At 50.4% G+C, this 22,668-nt stretch overlaps 1 pseudogene; it reads left to right on the forward strand.

Annotated features, from left to right (window-relative positions):
- The first annotated feature begins 5,032 nt into the window (after window positions 1–5,032).
- Window positions 5,033–17,802, forward strand: LOC120393217 (annotated as a pseudogene).
- The last annotated feature ends 4,866 nt before the right edge of the window (window positions 17,803–22,668 follow it).

Below are 22,668 nucleotides of genomic sequence, written 5' to 3' on the forward strand. Positions count from 1 at the left end.
TTGGTAATTCACTTTGTTCTGTCTGTTACTACTTGGAACCACTTAAATCCTACTTTCTGTATTTAATAAAATCACTTTTTACTTATTAATTAACCCAGAGTATGTATTAATACCAGGGGGAGGGGCAAACAGCTGTGCATATTTCTCTATCAGTGTTATAGAGGGCAAACAATTTATGAGTTTACCTTGTATAAGCTTTATCCAGGGTAAAATGGATTTATTTGGGGTTTAGACCCCATTGGGAGTTGGGCATCTGAGTGTCCTCAGCTGGTATAAATCTGCATCATTGTATTGACTTCAACTGAGTTGCCTTACACCAGCTGAGGATCTGGGTCACTGGGTTATGCTTGATGTCAGCTCAGTGGTGAGATATATACACAACTGGTCATTTAACTGACTTGCAGGGTGCTGTGATGACATGGTTGTGGCTAGAAGTTGGTTTCTAACAGAGAGATAATTATACTGATTTCTTGGAACAGCCTAGCCATATGCCAACTTAAAGAGAACTCAAGATCTCAGCTTGGACTATACTAGTGAGAATGGAAATGACTTCTAAAGGGTCATGAAGGGAATCTGAGCATTTAAGTAGCTTCTCCATGAATTATACTAAAAATGAGGCAGCAGCTGTGGAGAAGTCGCATTGTTCATTTCAGCTATCATGACCAAGATAATAAGAACAGTAGGCTGATGATACAAATACCATTAGTTGGTCACAACTACAGCTAGTTGGAAAATTTTCATCAAAATTTGCTTTTTTTAACCCCCAAAATGCAAATTTTGTCAAATCAGAATGTTTTGAAAAACATGTCGATTTTGATGAATTTTCTCCACATCCCAAGAAGCATTTTAATAATGTTGAAACATCCAATTTTGACATATTGGGACTAGAACATTTTCATTTTTCAGTTGAAGATGACTTTTTCAAAAAAAACCCTTTTTTATCTAAAAACATTTGAAAGTTTTGAGATCGAAATGGGAATTAAAGGTTTCAGTTTTATAGATATGAAACGTTTTGATTGACTCCCGACCTTTTTTTGAAATTTGATTCCGCTGGAGATAAAATATTTTGTTTTTGTTCCATTTCAGAACGGTAAAAATGCCCCAAAGCACAGAATTTCCTGTGACGTGGTAACTCTGGGTCCAGCTCACTGCTATTGCAATGAAGTGACTGCAGGACGGATCTGCAGAGGTTCGGTGCTTCCACTCGTGACCAAAGCCTAATGCAATGACATGTTACTCACACGAGGATTCACATGGATCATTCTTAAACTAGATGTTTCCATTTTAAAATACTGAGGTGGCCTCCAGCCCTCTTTTAGGAAGCTTCTGTCGCTCCTGCCCATGGGGGCGAGAGGGGCGAATGGAAAGAACTTGGAGAACTGCAGAGTGACCTTTGCAAACGTCTAGCCGCACAGTTTCAGAGTGTTGGGCTGGGTTTTAGCCACGTGACGCCCATTCGAGGCAGTGGGGAGTGGGCACTTTAAATCCACTGCAAACTCTTGAACACTGCTGGGTCCAATCACTGACTTCTCTGCACCAACCCAAGAGGAAAGCAACTCACTCCACTGAAGCCACCAGAATTACACCCAGCATGTATCTGGCCCACTGAGTTAACCCTCCCAGCTCCCAGCCTTGACAACGCTGCTTTCAAATGCAGACAGACGCCCTGGTTTCACAACAATGGAGACTTGCGGACGAGACAGAGTGGGTGTGTGCTGTAACAAAGAGCTGGGGCTGCTTTGCCAGACACTGTGGGCTGGAAATCCTGTCAGGAACAGGCAGCAAGTTTCTTTTCGGGACTTGATTGCTTGGGTAGCGAGGTGGAGCCGGAGCTCTGTAAGCACAACTCGGCAGGATTTCCCTGTCCCACGAGACTGCCTCCTCCTCTCTGTCCAGCCCTTTGGAGAATGTGTTGAGGGAAATAAAGATGAAGCTCTGAGCTGAGGCCAGGCATTGTTAGTAAAATTGCAGTGTCTTGAGGCTCCATCTTCTTCAGGGTCGATGGGTCATCACAGGCTTCTGCAAGGCACCAAGACACTGAATTGAAAACCTCAGGGCTACAGGATCGAACACATGAATCTCATTCGCCCGGGACTCGCACTGTTTGCTTTCCATTTCCCTTCTCCCAAGCTGCGTGCCTCTCCTCCTGCCATCTCCACTGCCGTGGCTGCCCTCGCTGCCCCTTCCAGAGCAGGAGATGAAGCCACCAGCATGGCTCCCGGGGGAGACGTACCCCTGGAAGATCCAACTGCCTCCTTTCATCATGCCCATGTCATGGTCTCGTGCGTGCTGCTGTCCTAGGCACATGCCTTGAGATCAGCTCTGCACTCAACAGCTCCATTTCTTGCCTAGCAGGCTCCAGTGACTGCACACTGGCCAAGGGCGGGCAGGCTGAACCACACCACAGAGGAGTGGTTGCTGCTCTCTGGGCACCATTGGTGTCTCATAGGTTTCAGCAGTGGAGCCCCATGGAGGCACCATGCAGGGGGGAGCTGGAGCCGGTTCCCACAGGTTCCCAAGAACCGGTTGCTAAAATTAGACCTCCGTGGAGAGCCGGTTGTTAAAGGGCCAGGGGTGGGCAAAGATCTGTTGCTCCCAGGAGTCCCAGCTGGGGAGGCTGAGGCTCCCCCGGCCCTTCCCCCGCTTCCCCCCAGCTGCAGCATGGCCAGCCGCCGGCACCAGCTGGGCAGCTGAGCTCGGGAGTCGTCCTGCTGCCGCTTTTTGAGGCAGCAGGTGTGTGGGGGGTCCTGCTGCAAGCTCCAGGGCTGGCCAGGGGGGAGGGGGCAAGTGGGTCCATTGGCCCAGGCCCTGCAGGGCCCCTGGCCCCATGAGGATGTCTCCCCTGGGCCTCCCCTGCTTCCCCCACCCCGCAGAGCTGCAGCATGGCCAGTAGCTGGGCAGCTCAGCTGAGCTCTGGGCTGCCGGCAAGGTAAGGGGGCTGCAAGCTCCAGGCCTGTGTGTGGGGGGGGGTAAGTGGACAATTTGCCCCAGGCCCCTGACCCCATGAGGATGTCTCCTTCCAGCCCCCCCAGTCCCTCCGCCCCCCCGCAGAGCTGCAGCACGGCCAGCAGCTGGGCAGCTCAGCTGAGATCCTGAGTCGTCCTGCTGCTTTGAGCTGCTAGCAAGGTAAGGGGGGAAGGGGCTGCAAGCTCTAGGGTTGCCGGGGGGGCGAGTGGGGCAATTTGCCCCAGGCCCTGCAGGGGCTCCTGGCCCCACGGGTATGTCTCCCCCTGCCCTGGCCCCACCCCCGTTCCCCCCGCTTAAATTAGAACTTTTTATAGGGAACCGGTTGTTAAGATTTTGGCAGGTCATCACTGGCACCATGTGTATCTTGACCAACATTAGAGGGGTGAAATACAGTTTGCTAAGACTTCTGTGCTAATTTAGTGATGTAGCGAAACACCCAGACCCTATATGGCCAATCAGCAAGAACTCTAAGAAACCCTCCGCTCCTAAAGTGCAGGACAGGACCCCCAGCTGCAGGAATGACCTCTTTGCACACCCCTCCCCCCCACACTCAGTTGGTGCACTGAGCTGAGCCAGACCAGAGACTGAATATAGCCTTGAAAACGTGGCCCATCTTCATAACACCAAGCACTAGAAACTGACTTCAAGAGAAGCTATTTGCTAGGGTTGAAAGTTCAGCCACTGATGGTTCCCCACCCACCTCCCCCAGGCCTCCCACCATAGCCAGCCTCACCTGGCCTTTGAGACTCCTGAGAACCACAGGGATAGGGCCAGTGAGGTTTCTTGGTAAGGAAAAAGTCCGACTGATTCAGGGCTGTGCATCCGGACTGCCCCTTGTGAGCCTAGCGCTGGAAGCTTTGGGACCACCTGTATCAAGTTGGTTCCAAGAGCCCAAGCCAGTGTATTGACAGAAGAGCTCTCTCAGGAGGTCAGGTATTGGGGGGGAAACAGGTTGGAGTGCTATGACCAGTATTTAGGATCGGGACTCTGGAGTTCACAGTGCTGCTACGAGAGGCCACCTGACATTGTGACTGTGGCCACAGCAGCTCAGGCTGTTGATGAGTCTATGGATTAGACTTGGTCTACACCTAAGTTAGGTCAGCACGTTGCCCTGTGGTTGGCCACACTCCTGCGTGACATTGCCATGGCAACCTAACCTGCACAGTGGATGCAGCTGTGTTGACAGAAGAAGGCTTCCATCGCTGAAGCGCCTGTGTGTCGGGGAAGTGGTGGCCTACACTAAAGGAAACCCCATTTCTGCTGGTGTTGGCTGTGTCTATACCATGGTGTTATACTGGCCAATACAGTGACAGAGCTATGTCGGTACAGTCCCCCTGTACTGTACATGTACCCGTAGGGTTAGACTCAGGGCCGGCGCTACATATTCGGCCGCCCCAAGCAGTCATGCGTGGGAGACGCCCCGGAGCCCCGGGAGCAGCGGACCTTCCGCTGGCTTGACTGGTGAGGGTCTGCTAGTCGCGCGGCTCGGCTGGACCTCCCGCAGCTGCGGACCGGTCGCTGGTCCGGCGGTTCGTTGAGCTGCCGCAGTCATCCCCGCGGAGGTCCAGCCGAGCCGCTGACCAGCGAACTGTCCGCAGTCATGCCTGCGCAGGTCCGCCGCCCCGGGCTCTGTGGACCTCCCGCAGGCGTGACTGCGGCAGGTCCGCCGCCCAATCTGCCGCCCCTGAGGACAACTGCCGCTGGGGTCTGGAGCCGCCCTGGTTCGACTCCCATTAGGATTCTTTTAAGCATGTTGAGCTTGAATGATTGGAACGGGGGTGCAGGGAGGATCATAGAATATCAGGGTTGGCAGGGATCTCAGGAGCTCAGCTAGTCCAACCCCCTGCTCAAAGCAGGACCAATTCCCAACTAAATCATACAGCATCATAGAATAGCAGATAGAATCATAGAATATCAGGGTTAAACTGGAGCCACGTCTCCTGCTATGCTGAGTGGGAAATCGAGGCCTGGGGCCTAACTCTTTAGAGTGTACACAGCTAATCATCAGAGGGCCCTGGAGCGCACTGTCAATGCCTTTTGAACAGGGTTCTCTTCTTTGCAGACTATGGCCCCGAGAAGAACGCAGCAGGTGGGGCGGGCCGCCCACGGAGCAAGCCTACATCTCCAAGGTGGTTCTGCTGGGGAGCGCGCCATGGGAAAGTCAGCACAGCCTTCCGCCGTGTGAAAACGACGCCAGGGAATCCGCACCCACTGTGGGATGTGAGTGAGTGGCAGCAATGAACCAATCCTTTGGTGCAACACAAAGGGCCTGATCTGCGCCTCCTTGTAGCAGGAGTGTCTCTGCTGAAGTCAGCGGAGCGACGCTAGCGTGAAGTCTGGTTTTGCTTAAGCTCTCAGGCCCAGCAGAGCAGCAGCAGGACGTCACTCAGCAGGCAGGGTTAGGGGCTCCAGCTGGCAGCTCTGGCGGCTAACGGAACGTGACCCAACAGACCCCCAACGTTACAGCCCGTGAGCGCGGGGTTAGTTTGGTTTCTCAGCTCAGGCACAGGACTGACAACGGCGAGATCCGGAAAAGTCTGGTTAAGGTGGCGCAAGCTATGCAAGCGGATGTGCCCATTTTAAAAGCTGGGCCTTGTCTGACGCTGCTCTTCAGAGCTGGATCTTTAGGCACCAACCTAAGAAGCACGTCTGAAAAAAGTCAGGCCTCAGCATCTCCTGCTCCACCGACACCAGTGGCAAAGGGCCTTTGGAGTTCACTGGCAGGGAGGCTCAGGCCACAGGCAGGACACATTTCTCTGCTGGGGTAGATTGGAGACAGGAAATCATGAACAGGGGACCAGCAACACAGCTGTGTTCATTGTGGAGTCAGAGTGACAGCTAGCGGTTCATTGCAGGTAGTGCAGCATTTAAATAGGTCACCTCAGCGGAGAGTTTTGGTCTACACCTGCCAGTTCTGAGTAACCCAAGAGAGTGTTCACCATTTACTATTAAATGTTCTAGATTTTCCTCTCTGCGTTCTCTCTCCGTGCTCTCCCCTAGTCCTGGCTTTCCCAGCTGCTCCCACAGAAATACTACCAATCGCACTGCATTATCTCTGGATGGGTGCCAGTCCCAGTCCCAGCGCCACTGCGACATTGCACCACGTTCTTACTCTCGCTGCACAAACTGACACAGGCGCATCCTGGAATCCCAGGAACTGCGCTCAGAGTCCGATCTAGTGGGTTTGGGTTGGAACCACCCCTTGTAGAATTCCTGGGTGTCAGAAAACAGATGTAACACTCTGTTCTGCCCTGTTTGTGACAGAGGACGATGACAACGGAGCCTCCAACGGATGACATTTAAAAGGCTATCTTCCCAGACTCCCAGCAGCTCTGCCCATGATATCGCCTCCAGTCACTCTAGTCAAAGCAGCCCATCTAGCCTCTCCAATGTGATCAGCAAACCTGCCTTTGACATTTTCCTGGTGTTTTAACAGACAACCACTCACACTAGAACTAGGTGAAATTTCAGCAGAACATTTTTTCTGAAAAAGCTGCAGATCCAGGGACACCACCACATTTTAGGAGTTCATGGTAACAGTGTTCATGTAGCCAGGTTGGTCCCAGAATATTGCAGACAAGGTAGGTGTTTTATTGGACCAATTTCTGTTGGTCGAGAGGACTAGGGTGACCAGATGTCTCAATTTTACAGGGACAGTCCCAATATTTGGGGCTTTATCTTATCTAGGTGCCTGTTACCCTCCACCCCCATTCCGATTTTTCACACTTGCTGTCTGGTCACCCTAGAGGGGACAAGCTTTTGAGCTTTACAGAGCTCTTCGGGCTCTGGGTAGGAAGCGGAGGATTTAGCTGTAACACTCCGGTTCCTTCCTCAGACCTGAAGAAGAGCTCTGTGTAGCATGAAAGTGTGTCCCTTCCCCCAACAGAGGTTGGTCCGAGATAAGATCTTATCTCACCCACCTTGTGAGTTCATGGTAGTTTCACTGAATTGTTTTTAAAAAAAATCACAATGTTTCATTTTTTTGGTTTGAAATGACTTTCAAAAATTCCTTTAGTCTTATTTTAAAAAAAATTATTTAGAATGGTCCAAGTTAAAATAAATGTTTCATTTGACCCAGAATAAAATTTCTCTCGACGTAGAGTCAAAATCTTTGAAACATTTCATGTGGTGTTGGACTTGCAATCAATTTTGTTTTGACTTTTCAAATTGCCAACAACAAAACCAAACCACCATTATTCACCCAGTTCTGCTACGCTCCCATCATCAGAAGCAAAACATTCATCTCAGTAGGCAACATTGGTGGAAAACATGGCTTTAGTTTTTAGTGGAGATGTCAACCCAAGATCGGTTAAGTCTCTTTAGGAAGTTTTGCAAGCTTACAGACCCTGGTATGAGCTAGGGAGGCCATTGATGTTCATGGACTGATCCCCACCTGTTAGATGTTGACTTCAATGGAGGCAAGGCCAATTTACATAAGCAAGGATCTGGCTCGGTGTCTTTACGTCAGAAATAGGCAGAAAGACCCTTTTCTTCCTGTTTTAAAGAAGGGCCCTGACCTTTGCCAGGAGAGTGGGGATGGAGGGCCCAAGGGGTCTCCCACGCTGCCACACACACCAGGCAGTCACAGTGCCTACACCAAGGAGTGCGGTGTCATTCGCCAACGTTACTTGGCACTCAGAGAAAGCTTCTGTCCCTCCCAGGGCTCTCTGGAGAGCTTGGGCTCTGTACCGCCCCCTTTACCTCAAGCCCGTGTATTTGTCAGACAATCTGGCCCTTAACAGATGGCTTCTGCCTATCTACTGTGCACAGCCGCACATTTGAGCTGCTATACCACTTTCAGACCAAGGATCTTCAAACATTTTGCAGACATTTGCTGGCTTTCGCAGCACTCCAGGGAGGTGGATTTTAATTAGACCCATTATCCATCTGGGCAAGCTGAGACAGAAAGGTTAGGGGCTAGGCTGGGACTTGGCCCACACATTTGCCTGGGGGAGTATGGGAGAGCAAAGGCCTCTGCCCCCCTTTACGCCTCTGGGCCAGGTGTGCAGGAGCAAACGTGCACCTCTCACTTCCCTAGAGCAGGGAGAGAGGGGAGCAGGCATGGCCTTGGTGTCACCCCCGCCCACTGGCCAGCAGAGCCCTGCCAGTTTGGGGGTGGGGCAGGTTTGCTGGCATGGGCTAAGAGCAAGAACAAGCAGTTGTAGCTCAGAAGCATCTGAGCACCTCCCCGGGGCTACTCCTGGGACAGCGCTGCTTCTGTATAATCAGGGCTGTGCTTAGGGGCCCACGCGAGCCTTAAGTGACTTGCCCAAGGTCATACAAATCAGTGTCGGGGAGATTGCAGTATTTCTGTTACAGCAGCACCCAACAGGGGCCAGGCACTGTACAGCTGGATTAGAACTCAAGACTCCTAATTCCCACCCTGCCATCACATTTCCTCCAGCTAGACAGCTGCAAAACCAAAGCTTGCTAATGCCACTAATATTGATGGATTGAGCAAGAACCATTGTTCTCATTCCTCTTCCCCTCCCCATCTCCCAGCTACACCCTGCTGTACTACCGGGCTGTAATTGGGTAAGACCAGTTCACCAGCCTGTTTGTTACATTGCTTTTGGGGGGGGGAGGGGGTGTTTTAATTCTCTCTCTCATCCTCCCTCCCCCTGCAGCCCTTTCCAACCGAATCTCGACACCCATCTTTCACACAGATCACTGAGATGAAGGTTAACATTAATTAAGGTGCATGCTATGGCTTTCTCAAGGAGCTGTCCCATCTCTGCGCTTCCAGGTTCTTTCTTTACCCAGCTGGTATGTTTAGAGACTGCCACGATCAAGCTTGTGATCTGGGACACTGCAGGACAGGAGAAGTACCATGGGGTTTGCCATCTTTATTACAGGGGGGCGAATGCTGCCCTTCTTGTATTTGACATAGCCAGAAAGGTAAGAGCAGCGATGGCTTGTTCTCCTGCCTCTCTCCTCCAGAAGGGTTTGCCTTTATCTTTCTAAAATATCCCAACTGAATCTTGATCATGCAGCCACGCTGCTTGTAGGCTGCAATAGTTCTAGTGTAGGGTCGCTTCCCAATACATCTCCAGACATTTCAACCAAGACTGCTTTTTCCTGCGCACATCACGTAAGGGCTACACATCATGGGCAGGTTTATCCTTCTCTTCTGGTAAAGATGGGTGAAGACATGCAAGGAACTGGTACAGACATTTCACTGACAGTGGGCAATAAATGCTCACGTTTTCCCCATAAAAGCCAAGATTTCTCTGTCTACCCCTGCCTCCCAGCCCAGTCCAGCTCACCAGCCAAGTAGGTAATGAGGTTAGCATCACTAAGTGCTCTTTGTTCCCCTACCCTCATGTAACCCCACACCTGGGTGTGGCGTCCTGTCCCATCTAGTGGCACCGACACCACTTAGAGCAGAGGTAGGCAACCTATGGCAAGAGTGCCGAAGGTGGCACGCAAGCTCATTTTCAGTGGCACTCACACTGCCCGCGTCCTGGCCACTGGTCCGGGGGCCCTGCATTTTAATTTAATTTTAAATGAAGCTTCTTAAACATTTTACAAACCTTATTTACTTTACAGACAACAATAGTTTAGTTGATATATTATAGACTTATAGAAAGAGACCTTCTAAAAACATTAAAAGGTATGACTGGCACGCGAAACCTTAACTTAGAGTGAATAAATGAAGATTCGGCACAGCACTTCTGAAAGGGTTGCCAAGACCTGACTTAGAGAGAGATAAAATGAGTTACACTAATGTCTGTTTCTGATGGACTGTTCCAGGGGGACATGTCGCATTATCTCCCACTACGTTATGAAGGTTTTTTCCCTTCTACTGGTAATACGCAACACACAGGAACCGCAACACCGAGGGCCATATGTCTGTATTACTGCCATGGTAGTTACAGAAGGAGGAGACCATCGGCTGCTGACGAGTAACATCTCACAGTAACAGAGCTTTATGGAAGAGGTAGACCAAGCTACTAAGAATCCTTGCCCCATCACAAGAGAGCCCAATCACCTCAGCCCATCACCTGTAGGCTGGCCCACGACCCACTGGGGATCCATGGTGGTTGGGTCATGTCTGATGGAGGAGAAGTCATCCTTGGTTTTGGGGAAGCAAGTATATTTAGAGCTGGTTCCATGCTGAGTAGTGCTCCTAGCATCACTATCTGTCAAGCGCATTACCCATTTGTTTCTACCATTTTTACCCCTCACCTGCCAATCTCCTTTGGGCCATGTGACAGCTGCTGAGTATCTGTTGGTTTAATGTCGCTGTGTGTGTGTGTCTTTCTCTCACCTTTCCAGGCAACTTTTGCAAGAGCAAAGCTATGGTTGAGGGAATTAGAGAAGGAATTTCTTCCCGATGAGCTCGTGATTGTTTTAGTCGGCAATAAGATAGATCTTGCTGCTCAGCGGGAATTCACCTTTGAGGTAAGTGCACTGCAGTAAGATCTCAGCACTTGGCAGATTCTCTCTTTCAAAAACACCACGGCAGCGTGTTTCCCAAGTGCTGCACTTCAGGCTTTCACACTGAACAGTTTATAAGTAAATGTTTACGTGAACGCCATTCTCCTAGCAGTGAGCAATATAGCAAGGACCCACTGGCTGCCAGCGATGTTAGAGGTCATAAATCCCATTTTGCCATCTGTTTCAGCTGCTAACTTTCTTGGATCTTAGAGACTTTTCTGAGCTTTGGTGGGTTTGTTCAGAGGGTTCAGAGTGTGCATCGGTAGGTTTCCATGTCAGACAGAATGTTCCCAGATGTTGCTTCAAAACTTGCCATCAATGAGTCGATGCAAAGAAAAATATATAGATGCTTTGAATTACATTAAAAAATTCAGCAGCCTCACTAGAAGCTGATGCTGCATCACTGACCACCAAGTTCAATGAATGAGAACTGCATGGGACAAAAGAAGCTCGAGGGTTTAACTCTCGGATCCGTGTCTGCACTCCTCTGTTCTTTCCTCTCACATTGGCACCATGATCGTAGCCCTGACCTCTCATGTCAGCTATCACATTCCTGTATCTTCCAGCTTTTTAAGAAGCACATTTGTCATACCAGCTCCTGGAGTATCATCAATGTCAATAAATTCTAGAAAATGCTCTCTGACCGTCACCATTGCAAGGACATTTTCACTAGGTTCTTCTCTTGTTACAAAATGCACCATTAAAGTCATTTATTGCATATGGCTGATGTTAGGTGTGCAGCCCAGAAGTCAACTGCTGCAAATGGACCATTTTGAGTACCACTACAAATTCTTTTTCCTCTCCTGCTGGTAAAGGCTCACCTTAACTGATCACTCTCATTAGAGTGTGTATGGTAACACCCATTGTTTCAGGTTCTCTGTGTATATATAGCTTCCTCTTGTATTTTCCACTGCATGCATCCGATGAAGTGGGCTGTAGCCCACGAAAGCTTATGCTCAAATCAATTTGTTAGTCTCCAAGGTGCCACAAGTCCTCCTGTTCTTTTTAGTAATATCTTGCTGACTTCAAATCTGCCACAATCTTCTGTTTGATTTTTGTTACCAGTAACTATATGATCTCATTTTGAATGGTTTTTCCAAGGTAGTGGTGTATGTACATTTCTTGAGTGGTGACTCTTCTTAGATGCTCCTGGAGTACAGCATCAAACTCAGCCATCAGCACCACAGTTTTAAGGAAGTTTCCATTGTTTGGCCCAGACAGCTGATCTGAAGTGCTAGGTTTTGGGTCGGAAGCATTTTCAGAACATTTTGCCAGTACAGAGACTCTGATGCAATCTTCTCTTCATGCTGATCATCTAGGGTGGCCTTTAACCTTAGTCTCATCTCAAGCTCTTTCCACCTATGCAATGCTCTCTGGTGATTTGCTGCCTTCTCATGGCATGCCAGATTTCTTGCCAGATGTTTCCAGTCCTTTGTTTCTGTAGAACCCAATGTGGCTGGAACATTAGACTGGAAGAGTTTGCAACAAAACAGTATGCAGCATTCTGGGTTTCTGAGTACATAAGCCGTGGGCCTCTCCACTTTGTCACCATTAGGATTTCACGCCAGTAATGTGCTGGATGGAAACTTCTATTTTCATTGTCTTTGGGGAACATGAAGTTTCACTTGCTGTGGCCCATGCAGAACAAGGAAGTCCCTCAGGCTACTGCTCAAGTGGGTCCACAATCCTGGATCATCTAGACTTAAGGAACTAAACTCAGCAGCAGCTGCTTCTTGTGCCTCCACCACACTCTTCTCTGATCTACGCTTTTCTTCAGGAATGTGCTTGGTTACATCCATTTGAGATGGGAGATATGGATGCTGCAGTAGCTGCCAGGTCACCTGCACTCTGACTAACTGGAAGATCAGGCATCTCCTCACCACTCACATCATCACTGGGGCCGGAAGGCTCACGGTGAACATTTGTGTCTATGTATCTCAGGAGAGCTCCTTCCTGCTTAGATAGAAAAGCTTCTTTTGCTTTCTTCCTTTTTCTGAATGCTGCCCCAGAGGGGCGTTTTCTTCTTTCACTCATGACTGCTGTTCTGTGCCAGCTAGAGTGGCTCTCAACACTCAATGGAAGAGGACAAATAAGCAGGCTGGTAGCAGGGCCTGAGTGAGGGAAGATATCAGCATCTTAAGGGCCTAACTGACTCCTATTATGTCAGGTGACTGCCTGTTCTCCTCAAGCGGGTTCAGGGAAGCAGCAGGAAACAGGAAGCTCCCTAAGAAGCTGGTGTGAATCAGTCCAGGCTCCTGGGGGTGCTGGAGAGGTACATAAGAGGCGCCGCCTCCTCTCTTTCCCTGCAGCTCCTGCTGCTTTCTGTCATTCCCTCTCACCTTTTCTCCTGCCTCCTGTTATGTCTCTTGTGCCCTCCTTCCTCCAGCACAGCACTCCACCAGCTCTGTGCATCTAGAGCAGGGAGAATACATATGCACCAGCACCAGACACATTTTCTACACTCTGGGTCCTAGTGGTGCCCGCCCACAGTCTGGCACCTGAGGCTGCCACCTCAGTTTGCCTCATGGTAAGGCCAGCCCGGGGAATGAATATCTGTGATTTCAGCTACAGAGTTCTTCCAAACATTTCACAGTGACGGTGCAATGTGGTGTTAAATTTCAAATGACATATTCCACATCACCTTTTAAATAAGTATCACTCACCACACTGGTGAGTATGTCATGCCCGACAAGAGTCGCTGACACAGAGTAACAAACCACTAGTGGGCCTCTGTGTCAAACATGGGTAGGTCTTCAGTGCCGTTAACCCCCCACCCATCCACACACAAACCCACCCACTTTGCAGTGAGGGTGCAGAATAAACGATTCCAGTGCTGATAGGCCTCCAGTGTCTTCCCACACCTCTGGTGCACCCAGGAGGAGAGTGCGTGGAGTTCTCCCACAATCCCTGGGAAGGAATTAGAGTGGTTCAGCGTACTGCAGCAGACAGAACCACGGGCTGTGCCTCCAGAAGCCAGAGCAACACAAACAGGAGTGCGTAGCACCAGTGGGGACACAATTTGGGAGGGAGTTGCCATGTGGCTGCTGCCAGCCAGGCTGGTCAACTTGGGTGCCAGTCACCTGAGCTAGCGCTTTGAAGACATACAAGGGTGAAAGACAGCTATAGCCGCAGGCTGTGTGTCAGCTGGACACGTGATCAATAGCACGTGCCCTGCCTAGCACCATTTGATCATGCAGACAAAGGTTGTTGTGATGCCTCTTCTCCAGGGCTCTGGTGGGGGTTAGGACTGGCTGGAAAACAAGACTTCCATTGTGTGAGAAACAGAGTCACCAGGCAGAGCAGGGATTCAAACCTGGGCTTCCCACACCCCCAGTGATCGTGCCACACACAGAGCTGTTGGCTAGTCTGGGCTGGGGGGAGGGGGAGCAGGGGGCAAGGAGGCTGCGCGCAGTAGCCTTATCTGCCAACTTCCTGGCTTGTGGGCTTTAAATCTCAGCCCAGGAGAGCCTGTTAGTGCATCTATGGTTGCAGTTGTGCTCCTGCTTTGACCCTGTGGTATTAATGTGTTGACATCTTTCTCCTCACCCTCCCACACACTTTGGACAAGATCTCGCCTGAATATGTCCAGTCCAAACCAAGCCGTCTGCAAGGCTAGTGCATCCAAACCCGGTGAGCCAGGGAGTTTTAACAGGTTCCAGTCAGAGAGCGGCTGCAATGCCTTGAGCTGTGCAAGAGAGAAAACAAGCGTGGCCTAAACAGTTCGGCTGCAACCGTGTGCCTGGAACAGAAGGAGCGTGAGCTGGGGAAATAGGAAGCTTTAGGCTTCGCAGCAGAATCTGCTGGAATGCAACGGTGGCTCTATCACCGGACACGCTGCTCTTCAGAAAGGTGGGGAACTAAAGTCAGTGTAAACTAAGAGCTTGTCTGCACGAGTGGGGGGGCAAGGTCTAGGGTGCACTTGTGTGTTGTGCATTAACTGGCCCATAAGGACCTGCTGGCACGCACGGAGAGTTCCCTAGTGTGCGTCACTGCAGCACGCACAGGCCTGTTAGTGCACAACACACTGGAATGTGTCCCACTCCAGTGCAGACTAATGCACCATGCAGATGAGTTCTGAGCCTTAAGGCTCCTTGTACATCATTAGTCTGACAGTGCAAGTGCTGGAGCTAACGACGGGGGTACGAGGCCCTAAGGCAGTTTGCAGCATCCGGCTTGGAGATTTGTTCCAGAGCCACCCTTGCAAATAGCTGGAGATTTCTGCATGCTCCTCTTCCTACTTCTCAGCCACTAGTCAGGAGAACCGCAACTTGCCCTGCTACACTAGTGTTTGTGTCCATTCCGAGATTGCTTCTCCAGGTTGGCACCATGCAGCCGTGTCCACACTGGGCAGGGCCCTGTCATGCCTGCGGTGTCTAATCATACAGGGAGGAGCTGTGCCTGCCTGCCAGGCCTAAGGACGAGAGCCAATTCCTTGTAAATGGAGCCCTTATTTCCACCACTTTCCAGGACATTTCCCAAGCTGGATGTGATTACCGTGCAGAACACACCTACGTCTACTTTGAAATAACCCTGGTTTTGTACCTTCCCCACCCAACTAGGAGGCGGAGGAGTTTGCAAAGAGCGAAAGCTTAATCTACATGGAAACGTTGGCAAAATCCAACCACCAAGTGACCGAGGTGCTTATGGCCATAGGTAAGTTCCAAGTGAGAAGCCGCTGGACAGGTAACAGCACTAGAGAGGTCTGTGTCAGCTCTTTGCCTTGTGAGCGATAGCACAGCACCGCTTGTCTGCTCCCAGTTGCTCAGGGGCAATTAGGGTTGAGTCACTTGACCTGAAGAGGTCCAGGAACTGGAAAGTCTTTACTGTGACTGCAGCAGTGCCTTGCCTGTAGGCCTAGACAAGAGGTGACTGGTACACTCTGGCCTGTCAAGCCTCACAGCTGCCAAGAGCGAGCGAGACAGATCCAGAGCAGTGGCTTCCCCATTGCAAACACAGACAGGCTGCCCCCCTGCTGCCCCCCCCCCCAACTTCTGAGACAAGCAAACTTCTGGAGTGGTTCTGCCTTTGCCGCCGGGGTGAGGGTGGAACCTGCTGAGCGCTGAATGGGGAGGAGGTTCACCCACCCTTTGGAACACCAGCCACTGGCCCTAGCAATGGGGAAGTGGGAATTTCTCCCCACTCCCATTATTACTCACTGTCAATCCCAGAGGAGCTCTTCTCTCCGAGACCCATTCCCTTGGCCCCAGTTATGATCCCCAGACAAACCAAGCCATGTTTCCTTCATCCTCAGGCCAGAGATCAGAGGCCTCACCCAGGCTGCAAAACAAGATCCCTGCATCCTTCTTCCTTAGGGGTAGAATAAAGCCCTCGAACCGGCTAGGACAGTGGCTCTCAATCTTTCCAGATTACTGTCCCCTTTCAGGAGCCTGATTTGTCTTATGCACTCCCAAGTTTCACCTCGCTTAAAAACTACTTGCTTGTAAAATCAAATATACAGCTGTGTCGCAGCACACAACTACTAAAAATTGCTTACTTTCTCTTTACCATCATTAATTAGAATATAAATATTGTACTTACATTTCAGTGTATAGTGCACAGAGCAGCATAAACCAGTCATTGTCTGTATAAAATTGGACTTTGTACTGACTTAGCTACTGCTTTTTAATGTGGCCTGTTGGAAACCTAGGCAAATATCTAGATGAGCTGATGTTCCCCCTGGAAGCCCTCTGCATATCGCTGGTTGAGAACCACGGGCTAGGCAACAGAGCCAGAGGCTCAGCTAGACTGAGTCAGCCTCGCCTCCACTGGACTGGCCCAGGCCTGGAACCCTGGGGCTCTGTCCCACCCATCCCACTTCGCCTCCTGGGCCTCTGATACGTAGCTTACCCCACAGACGTTAGCCAGCTGACCCTGTATTGCCATATGGGGATTCAAACGTGGGGTATGCCTCCCGCTTGACCCTGCACTAGTGCACAAATGGCAAACCGCTGCCATTACCTTGGCAGTCCGTGAGATGGCACTAGAGTCTTCTCATGTTTGTTCCTATTAATGAAACCGCTTGGAGAAAGCTCTAGAATAATAGGACACAACGGCAGCAACAGATTCCACCTACAGCATATCATGAACCAATAATAAGCATTTACTACCCCATAGATATTCTTGGTCCTTAAGAATGCTAGCAGTTTGAGAGTGACAATTCATGAGACACCTAGCACCCATCTTATGCCAGTTTCAAGTTAGGGTCTCCTACTTCTACTTCCTTTTAAAAAGAATTTCACTAAAGCTTATAGAGATGTGATTTGCACATCATCACCACCATTCTATCTGATAATGGGATTTCCTACAGACAACTTGGTGCAATACAACATTTGCTGTCCTGAGATGTTTTTAGGGGGATGTCCATGATGCAGGTGCGGTGGAATCTGTAGATGTTCTAGGGTGGGGAATGAAGAAGTGTATGGGAGAGTCCTGAGGGAGGGACCATTTTCCAGAAAGAACAAAGGAGCATGAGGAAAATTGTGGATGGAAGTTTGTTAAATAGTAAGTGCAGGAGTCCTAGGCCAAGAAACATATGGGTCTCAAGGTAAAAAAATAGGAAGTTAATAAAGTTAAAATGTAAACTTAACTTAAATCAACATTATAAATAAGAACATACCAGGTCAGACCAAAGGTCCATCTAGTCCAGTATCCAGTCTTCTGACAGTGGCCACTGCCAGGCGTCCCAAAGGGAATGAACAGAACAGGTAATCATCAAGTGATCCATCCCCTGTTGCTCATATTTAGATATTTTAAATCTTAATAAATTTAGAGGGGCAGATCCCCAGGCCTAGCCAAAAAGCACATGAGGGATGGAGAAAGTGGCTCCTAAGGTTCCTTTTCCTCTCTCTCTTGTTGTGGGTCAGTCCTTGGCATAAATTGAAAGAGCCCTGGGGCTGCTCTAAGTTTCACCACCAGGAACCATTCTGCTGGTTGGGGATTGGGCCACACCCCAGCCCACTGCTGATGGGAGGGTACACAGCAGGGGACCCCGTAGCTGCTCCATTAGCGGATGGAAAGTTGCCCTAACAAAGTCAGAGCAGGCTCCGAGTATGTAGCACAAAATGTTACAATAGCTCAGCAGAGAAGGACCGAGAATTTCTTATTCTGAGTTTCTTCACAGCTCCCGAGTTATTGAAATAGGAACAACAGAAGGAACCAGCCCCTCAGCCTCAGCCCTGGAAGAAGTCACGCGTGGACCTGCGAGAGCCAAGCAATCACACTAAGAAGTGTTGCATGAACTAAAGGAAATGGCAGACTGACCTAAGGTTACCATCAAGTGTGTTTTTATTGGGGGGAGGGGGGAAGGGGGGAAGGGAGGCTGGCCCTATGTATTGTGTGCAGGCAGCATGGTTCTAGGGGGCAGCTGGTGTGTCAGACCGTGATTATTGCTTTTATTTTTCATTATTGTCAGTGTTCGATTGAAGAACGGTACGAGAGGAGATATTGCCGAATGCAAGGAACCTGAAAAGCGCTGCAAGTCTCCTCTCGCTGGTGTTTGCTCAGTGTTATCATTATACAAGAATACAGTGCAAAGTAGCTTCACAAATAAAAACAGCAAAAAGGAGGAGTAGTCTATCTCTCTCCCCCCCCCTCCTTCACCTTTGCAAATTCTATAAAACTTTTACAGAGGCTGTTAACATTAAGGTCACCAAATCTTAAATGCAAGACATGGAATAGCCAGAACATGCAGCTCGAATTTAATATTGCCTTAAGAATTCATGATTTTGTCATGAGTCTTGTGATTTTTGGGGCGTTTCTTAAAGCTTCAGCTGCTGGAGTCAAATGATCACTTGGGAATCTTTAAACAAACAACAAATCCAAAACTAACATTTTCTGGCCCTCCTGGTTGTGGAAAAAACTGAGAACATGAAACAAGCACATCCTGAAGGTCCAGAAACCAGATTGTAAATAAGGAGACTCTGAACATTATTTAAAAGTCTCATGAATTTCTGGGAGGAAATGGGGGCTGATTTCTCATTTGAGTACCTGGGATTGGCAATACTTCAATAGTATAGATTTATAGAAATAAACCAGGGCCTGATTCTCCTCAAACTTACACACTTGCAACACTAAAGCGAACGGCGTTAACTTACATTGGTGTAAATAAGAGAATCAGACCTTCTCACTTAGGCCACGTCCACACTAGAAACTCCAGCTGGCACAGTGGTGCTGCATCTACACAAAAAGGGTTTGCCAGGATGCTACCCAAGCCCAGCAAACTTTTTCTGTTGCAGACTACGCAAAAAAATCAAATTTTGTCTTGCACTTGTCAGGTAACCAGTTTACTAACATATCTAACCTTGTTAATTTCAGCACACTTAGTTGTGAACTGATCACCGATGCCTCAATGCTAAGGGCATGTCAAGATTCAAAGATCATCTACTTGTGAATTCAGCAAAGAGTCCTGTGGTTTCTTATAGACTAACAGACGTATTGGAGCATGAGCTCTCATGGGTGAATACCCACTTCCGAATGTATGATGTATTCACCCACAAAGCTCATGCTCCAATACGCCTCTTAGTCTATAAGGTGCCACAGGACTCTTTGCCGCTTTACAGATCCAGACTAACACGGCTCCCTCTGATACTTGGGAATTGTCCCTCTGAAGAGAGGCAGTAGTTTTAATGGTGTGTGGCGGGAGGGAGTTGATTCACTTATGTCTGAGGAGCACAAAAGAGCTGAAGGGACTTTGCTCAGGTTTACTGAATTTTTTACCTAAGTTCCAGTGGAGACCAAGCATGGAAAGCTTGATCTGAAAAGGCACAGGATCATGAGCTTGTGAAAACGGACTTTAACTGAAGCCATTTTACCATCTGAGCTACAGTATTTACACTGCAGCCAACGTTGCAAGATAAAGCCAGGGTGAGATGTACTGTCAATAGGAGCACTGCACATGCAGCGAGAAAACACCCCTGGAAGGGGTCACAGCTGAGGGTCTACAGGGCATTTGCTATAACCAGTGCTCAAGACTCAGTGAATTGGTTCAATGACCCCACATTTGGGAAGTGCAGGGGCTCATTTCACTGCAGCTGTAACAGCCACCAGCCAGTCTCTGCTATTTCAGGAGGGTGAAGTCATCCTCCTGTACACACAGTGCTTACAGCACGTCACATGATCTCACCGCTAAACTCCTGCTGTTGCTTATACACATCATCCCACCCCAGACAGACTCAGCCCGGGGAACCGTTACAGAGTTCCATGGCTGAAGTATGCCACATTGACTCAGCTGGGGCTGAACCTAGCAACTTTGCTTGCACTGTGGTGGGTTCACCGCAATTAGTTACTGACAAACGGCCACACTCCTTCACTGAGGTGCTGCATCTTGCAGCTGGTTTTGAGCTTCATTGCTTTGCAAAGGTGTCAATTGTATACGAGCTTCTCCTCTAGACAGACAGTACGGAAAACTTCCCAGCTTGCTTCCTATGTCAGGGTATAGGGAATTCAGAGGCCGTCACTGGCCTGTGTTGAGATACAGCAAGGGGGGCCACCTTGCTATTAGCATCAGACATCAACTCAAGTATTACAGACAAGTGCACTTAGCACCACATGGAGAAAGAGGAACCTCCCATCACCTGTGTTGAGGCCAGGACAGCTCCTAGCAGTGTGCAGGCTTGGTCCTGGATGTGTCACACAGGCATGTCAGGCGCCCCCATCCCCCTGGTGTATTTTCTCAAGGAGCCAGGGTGGATCTGTTTCGATGGTGGACTAAGCATGCTTCTCTCTTCCTCTCCTGCTTGGGTGGCACATTAGCCCCTTGCAGTGGGTTTTGTTGTAAAGACACATTTAGAGGCATGGGGCAGTTCACACCTCTCAGGGTGGTTGTTTCTGGCCATCTGCTGGCCTGGCCAGGTCTACACTACAGCCTTCTGCCATCATGGCTGGATCGGGGTGACCCTGTGTAACACACCTGTGCCTGCACCAAGCCTGGAGTGCCGATACACAGCAGAACTGCACTTCTACTGGGACAGCTTGCTCTCTGCGCGGCGGGAGAGTCTGAATAATCCATGGGGCAAAGCCTTCAAGGAGGGCCAGACCCCAGGCAGACATCGCCATGTTGGTTAGTCTCAGGTCACATTTTCCACCCACTGCCCTGCAGCCAGGAGGGTCAGAAGTGGGATCCCAGGCACTGAAGCCTTAGGCCTGGGTCTCTAGTTTTTCTATGCACTGATCTGGCTCTGGGAAGTGAATCAGCCCTGCCTCCAGCATAGACCTGTCAGGCACAATCCATCACCCACATCCCAGGCAGCTCAAAACCAAAAGGGAAGGGAGAGGCTTATCTGAAAGGGTCTTCAGGAGACAAGCCACCTCCAGCAGGAGCAGATCACTGGCTGGGCTCTGGGTCACACAGAGAATCCAGGGGTTTGTCTAAGGGGCTTTCCTCTTAGCAACTCCTAGGCTGCTGCCTCTTCCTGCTTAAATACCTGCCCTGCTAAGCCCAGCTGGAAGCTGGCTGCCTCTAATTGGCAGGCTGAGCGGGGCCTCTGGGGCCTGGCTCCCTTTGCAGAACATTAACCCTTTTCCTCTCTGATTGAGCGTGGGACACATTCACCCCAGCGCTGACACACTCCAGAAGCCTTCTCAGACCCTGGGCTGTCGTTCCATTTGCTTCCTGCCCAGCAGCCTCACTGTGTGCAAGGCTTGTGTCACTTTTGGAGGTGGAGAATTTCCCCCACCCGCTTCAGTGGAGTGACTCCTGAGTTACCCTGGGGGGAGAAAGGAGAATCCGGCCCCTAATTATGTAGTAGTTGCTGCTTTCCCTGGCAGCGGCTGTTCATGATGCAGGAGCTCAGGGCTGGGCTTTCTCCCTGGGCTTCTGTTTCCCCGCAGGCTGCACGGTGGGGCTCTCCATGGTCAGTAGAAGCAGAGGCCAGTGGGCAGCTCTCAGCACCCAAGTTGCTCCCCCAGAGGACAAAGCAGCCTCCTGCCTCCTTCTGTGCTGCCTGCCCAGCAGCCCCCTTCCTCGCCCGCTCCAGCCCTCTCTGCCCCGGAGCCGCCTGAGAGCGCAGCCAGGGGAAGCGCCAGCCGGCTGGGGGGGCAGCTCGTGTTCCTTCCCGCCCGGAGAACGTTCTGTGCCTGCTGAGAGCCCCTTCCCCCACTCGCCAGGGGTCCCGCACGCTGTCTCCTGCCACAGCCCTGCAAGCCAGGCTCTGCAAAGGGGCTGCCTGCCGCCCAAGCTGGTGCCTGCTGCCGCGGGAGCCGCCACTTCAGGGCTGGGTAACAGGCTGCCACTACCCCCCCGCCTGCATTAACCAGGCTGTTAGTGTCCGGTCACTACGCCTGACCGAACACGCCAGGTTCCTTTTCAACCGGACTTTCCGGTCAGAAACCGCACACCTGGCAACCTCATTTCTGATTCTGTGCTAGCGGCCGCGTATTGCTCCCACTGCCAAACGTGGTGCGAGACTCAGATCCCCTTTTCCAGAGGCGCTTGCAGCCCCACTGAAGCCAATGGCGCTAGGCCGAAGTTTCACCCGCAGCGGATCTGGCCTACTCCGCAGTGTTTCTCAAGTACCGTAGTGCAGCCTGGCACTCCGGCTGGCTGCCGGTGGGCCGCAGACGGCAGGGTAGCAGCGGGGAGCTCAGCCCAGCCAGCTCAGTGCGGGGCAGCAGGCATGCAGTGTTTAAAAGGAGAGCAGGGACATTGTACGTGGCAGTTTGGTGGAAGGGGGAAGTCAGGCCTACGTGGATTCAGCAGAGGGTGACCAGATGTCCCGATTTGATAGGGACAGTCCCGATATTTGGGGCTTTTTCTTATATAGGCTCCTATTACCCCCCACCCCCATCCCGATTGTTCACACTTGCTGTCTGGTCACCCTAAGTCAGCATCTTCTAGACTTTTAAGCCAGAAGGGACCATTAGATCATCTGGTCTGACCTGACTAATAGGCAAATCTCATGCAGAGTGGCAGGGGTGGCCCGCAGTGAGTGACTAACAGAGCTGGGAATTAGAGACGCCAGCTCAGGCCTCAGCAGAGCAATAAGTGTTTGTTGTCCTAGGAGGTGGGTGGAACTGCACAGATGCACAATGGCAAGATGGCTGCCATCTGGACTGTGCAGAGCCAGCTGTGTGGGGCCTGCTGAAATGGTCATCTTGATTCGCCAGCGACACTCCTGCTGGCATGACACATTGGTCAGGGGAGTAGGGCCAGTTATATTCCACCTGCTTTCAGATGGATTCAGAATCCAGACTAAAACGCTGGCTCCTCTGCCCGGTGATCACGTCAAAAGATTGTATTGTGTGGAAGAGAAATTGTTCAGGAAG

This window comes from Mauremys reevesii, unplaced genomic scaffold, assembly GCF_016161935.1.
Source record: "Mauremys reevesii isolate NIE-2019 unplaced genomic scaffold, ASM1616193v1 Contig168, whole genome shotgun sequence".
Taxonomy (NCBI): domain Eukaryota; kingdom Metazoa; phylum Chordata; order Testudines; family Geoemydidae; genus Mauremys; species Mauremys reevesii.